Raw genomic sequence first — 5392 nt, forward strand, 5'->3', positions numbered from 1 at the left:
GAAATACTGTAACCAACTGACACACTTTCTACAATTTGTAATGGAAGATGGTTTTTTTATTTTTATTTTTATGCTTGTTTGTCCTTGTTCAAAAATAAATAAAAATTGTTTAAAAAAAAAGAAGTGAAGTAGCTTCTGGGATGGGAAGGGAAACCTCTTCATGGAAAAACAAACCCCAAGCTCTGATTGGATGGTGGGGAATGGAAGGATTTATACTCCTTGCGGAGAGCTATTCATTTGCATTCTTTTTAGAGAGTTGTTGAGGCCGCTTGGAGGTCTGTCAGTTTTTGTCAGTGTCCTCAAGGTCACCCGAGTAGTGCAAATAGTGCAAATTACAGTTCCAAGAAGGCTCCTCCCCTATTTGCACTACTCAGGTGTGACCCCAAGGACACCAACAAACCTCAAAAGTGGCCTCAATGGCTCTCTAAAAAGAATGCAAATGACAAGCTGTCTGCAGGGAATATTAATCCTTTGGTTCCCCCACATCCAATCAATGCTTGGGGTTGTTGTTGTTTTTGCCTTGAAGAGGTTTCTTTTCTCATCCGAGAAGCTTCTTCACTTCTGACTGAAGAACTAAACTGTTAAGTCAGAACTGAAGAAGCTTCTTGAATGAGAAGCAAAACCTCTTCAAGAAAAAAAAACCCTGAGAAGTCCAGTTGCCTCTTGAAACAAAGCAACTTTGCGACAAGGTGTAAGACGTACCCTCTGCGATTTTGGGGAAGGGGCCTGGCCTCTCTACGACCAGATGGGAGACCAACAACATGCAGTGTAATAGTATAGGGCTGCGGAGGTTGTGGGAATGTCCCGGGGGTAAGATGGGGCTGTAGGAATTCCCTTCGGATAGCAAATTCTGGCTTCCGATTTGCAAATCTGTGCACCGTCTTTTCGTTACACAGACACCAAAAAAAAAGGAAATTGCAAACGTGCCGATGGTTTGTTTTTTAATGGGTTGTCGTGTCTCCACTTTGTGAAATTTCTAGCCCCCTCCCCCAGAAGCATCCTGGCTTGACCACCACCCGCCCCATCACAAGAAAAGAGCGGAAGCAGCTATGCCAGGCAGACCGAGTTTCATAATGCTCGCTTAAGGGGGATTAATCTGGAACAAAGAATTGTGGTTACCTTGTTAAGCATTATTAAGGAGGGGGATTTTTGGAGCAGGCTCACTGGTGCCCACATACACATACACATACACACACAAAGACCACCGTGCTCCTAAACCAAAAGCCTGCCTAGGAAGTGACCGCTGCCCTTGGGGGATGGCATAGATGTCCTCATGGGTTCCCCCAATGCAGGCAGGTTTGGTAAGGGTCCTTCTCCCTCTTTTTTTTTGGGGGGGGGGGTTCAACTCACCATGGCCAACTCAGCGTGCCCAACATGCCATGGCTTACTCGGTGTGACCAACTCACTGTGGCCAACTCGCCAAGTAGCCGCAGGACAATTCGACAATACAGTTATTTCGAAGAATTTAAAATTTTGGACATTATTTTAATCGTCGGCCTTCCCATTTTATTCTGTCCCTCTTTTGGCAGCCTTTCATGAAGCATTCTGTTCCACCATTTCTTCGATATTTGTATAATTCTTCTTCCATGGCGAGTTGGCCATCGAGAGTTGACTATGGCCAGTTGGTTGGGTTGAGTTGGTTGCGGTGAGTTGGCCATGGCTGGTTGTGGTGAGTTGGCCATGGCTAGTTAGCCATAGAATGTTGACCATGGCAAGTTGATTGTGTTAAGTTGGTTGGGATGAGTTGGTTGTGGAGACTTGGTCATGGCTAGCTGGCCATGGTGAGTTGACCATAGAGAGTTGACCATGGCAAGTTGGTTGTAGTGAATTTGTTGTGGTGAGTTGGCCATGGTAAGTTGGCCGTAGTGAGTTGGCCATCGTGGGTCATCGTAGAACCCTTCCCCAGCACATCCGATGCTCAGCAGCTGGCAGCCACAAAAGAGGTATGAGTTGGCATCAGGACGCCCTCCACTGAGCACCCGCTCAGCCTGGCTGATGCTGTGGTCAGCCTGCTTACTCAATTCCCGGCACTCCAGCCAAGCCTCGCTGAACTGCTTGTAGGCTTCCTCCACGATGGAGCTTCTCCGGGCTGTTCTCCTCCCAGTAGCCCTTTTCCACCCAGGGCTGAGTCCGGCCGGCTGTCTCGGCAAGACCCCCGGCATTGTTGCAACGCTGCAGTGCAGTCTAGATCCTTACACAGCTGGTAGAGCTCACTACCCCATCCGGATATCCGTTCGCCATCAATCACTTTAACCCACGGGAACATATCTGCCAGGAAGGCTGGGTAGCCGGCATCGGCGCAGAAAGTGTTGCTGAGCTGGGCTGGGCCGTTGTGGAAGCGCACGTTGTGTAGATGCCGCAACCCGGCCAGGCACTGCAGCTGTTGCGGGTTGCGCAGCTGATTGCTGGATGCATTGAGGCTCTGCAGGCTTTCGCAGCCGCTCAGTGGTTCCAGGTTCGAGATATGGTTGGCGGCGACATTGAGCACGGTGAACGCTTTGAGGGAGGCCAGGGGACCTAGGTGGGTCAGGCCGTTGCCCAACAGATCGAGCCACTCTAAGTTGGCACACTCGCCGAGGCAGCCCAGCTCCAGAATCCTGAGGCCTCTCAGCTTCAACAGCAGGATGGACTCGAGATCGAATTCTCCTGTCTGGCTTTTTAGCAGCTGGACGGTGATCTTACCGTTGTGGTCCAGATCGTCGCTTTTCTCGTTCCAGAAGTCCATTTCGGTTCTTCTGGAAAAGGCCTCGGAAGCAGTCGTCTTTGGCTTAACTCGCGCTCCTCTTATGCCTCATTTTGCAACCGCGGAAGGACTGGTTGGATCTAAGCTGTCCCTCCTGCGGGGAAGGGAAAGGCGTAAAATCAAAAAGAGAGCCGGGGGGGGGGGATACACAATAATAGCTAGTCCTCTACTTATGATGGCAAGTCAGCCCAAAATTCCTACGCTTTGGCGCGACATTGCTCTGACAACTTTTGCCCTGTTTTACAACCTTTCATGCCATTGTCGTTAAGTGAATCTCTGCAGTTTTTCAACTTTGTCACATGGCTGTTCAATGAATCTGGCTTCCCTGTTGACTTTGCTGAGGGATCACATAGCCCATGGACATGGCATGGCTAAGGCGGGACAAGAACACCCAGCCTCCTGGTGATTGGCCCAAAGTCACCCAGTGGGCTTTCATGGTTCAGGCTGCCGTTCCATCCTGGAGAGGGGAGGGGTCTCCTGCAAGTCCCTGATCCTCAGAGGAAGACGTCCTGCATCTCTCATTTGCATTATGTGAGGGACCCTGTGATTGAGGTCCCAGAAAGAGAGCAGCTGGTTCGATACTGAGACAGGCGGCATATAAATTTGATAATTAAAATAAAATTAAACAAATAAATAAAATATAAAATAAATAATATAATACAGAAGATAAAATAATAAAACAATAATAAATAAATAGATAAATAATAAAAAAGTAAAATCATAAAATGAAAAATAAATAAAATGATAAAAGATTTTTAAAAAACCAAATAGCAGAATAAAAAATAAAATAAAGGATAAGAAATGAAATAATAAAATAAAAAAGTAAAGTCATACAGTAAAATGAAAAATGAATACAATAAAATAAATAAAATCAAACAATAAAATCAAATATCAATCAAATAATAACAACTAGCTGGATACCAGTGCTTCGCTATGAAACTATGTGATCAGGCTTGAGACATTGACACTTAAAGCTTGAAAATTAATGTAGACTGTGTAACTCCTTAGCATCGGAGCGTGTTAATATAAGGCAACTGGCAGTTGGAACAGAGTTCCTTTCAGGTGGGGAGGGTAGTAGAACGTCTAACTCCTTAGCATCGATGCGTGTTAATATAATACTGTGTAAGGAATATTGATGATGTGATGGTCATTTTGAAAAATCCTTTTTTTTTGTGAGCACCTAGAAGCCAAGAGGAACATAGGTACCGAATTTCAAGTTTGTAGGCTTTACCGTTCTGGAGATTTCGTGATGCGGCATGAGTGGTTTTCGCTTTTATATATATAGATAAAAATAAAAGGAATCAAATCAAGTCAATCAAAATAAAATAAAACAATAAAATCAAATATAAATCAAATAAACCAAATAATAACAAAAATAAAAGGATAAAAATCAAATCAATCAAAATAAAGCAATAAAATCAAATATAAAATAAATCAAATAATGACAAAACTAAAAGGAATCAAATCAATCAAAATAAAATAAAACAATAAAGTCAAATATAAAATAAATGAAATAATGACCAAAATAAAAGGAATCAAATCAAATCAATCAAAATAAACTAAAACAATAAAATCAAATATAAATCAAATAATGACAATGTCAGGGTGTGAATTCCGCCCTGGAAATTAATGTATGGATCTTGGCAAACCTTGAAGTATACTTTTGAAGTAAGCAAACAATAAACCCGAGGCATAATCTAAAAAAAAACATTTTAATGTAAAGAAAGTAAAAATACAAACTTACTAAGCTAATTGATTACATCTTGGCAGAGCTCCTGTCTGCCTTGGGATACAGACAAAGGAAGAAGGTAAAGAAGGTATGTGATGTAATGACATGCGCAGTAAATCATTGCTGATAAGAGACAGTTCATGCTGCCGTATAACTCAGAATGTAGGCACAGCTGGCAAACCAAATAAACGCAGTGACACCCCTTCTTTTGCCAGTTGAGCGGATAACATCAAATAAGGCACATCTTCTTCCGCAGATACTCGTGTTGAGCTGCTGGAAGTGGTTTGTTGAGCACATCAGCAATTTGATCATGTATAGATACATATTACAATTTAACAAAACCTTGTTTAACTAATTGCTTTGTGTTTTAATAACGAATGTCAATGTGTCTGGACCTAGAACCTGTGAAATGTGACTCAGAAATATAAACCACTATTTGATTCTATTTGATTACGATTCTATTTGATTACGATAGCTTTCCATAGCTTGCTCAGAGGTGCGGGGAGAATCATATATTTCTCCCTCTGTGTGGGAGTGAAATTTCTCCGGCTGTGAAAGCTTTGGCCTGGCACTGAGCATTTCAAAATCTCTAGGAAGTGTTTGGGAGCATGCATAATTAGGAGGATACGTTACTGACCTCAGTCGGAATACGTCATCTTCAGAAGCAGTTTTATCTTCTTCTTTTTTTTAATTGAAAAAGTTTTATACAGACAAATTTTTCCCCTTTTTACCCCCCCGATATATAATGTAGATCACATACAAATACTGTACCCCCTCCCCTCCCCCCGTCTTAAAATAGATTTCTCATTCAAATATTGTACCCCCTCACCTCCCAACAATCATAATATAAGTTTCTCTTAAACTAACAATAGCCCATTAACCCCATCTTCTAAATTGGTTAAACATATATAAATCATAAT

The 5392-nt window shown here is 42.7% G+C and overlaps 1 pseudogene across 1 annotated transcript; it reads right to left on the minus strand.

Moving 5' to 3' along the window:
• Positions 1-1543: 1543 nt before the first annotated feature.
• LOC309400728 (leucine-rich repeat-containing protein 61-like) lies at positions 1544-2838 on the minus strand (annotated as a pseudogene). Its single transcript has one exon. The product of its transcript is annotated as a leucine-rich repeat-containing protein 61-like (transcript).
• Between the last annotated feature and the right edge of the window lie 2554 nt (positions 2839-5392).

Source organism: Natrix helvetica (genome assembly GCF_964273705.1).
Source record: "Natrix helvetica genome assembly, chromosome: W".
NCBI lineage: Eukaryota > Metazoa > Chordata > Lepidosauria > Squamata > Natricidae > Natrix > Natrix helvetica.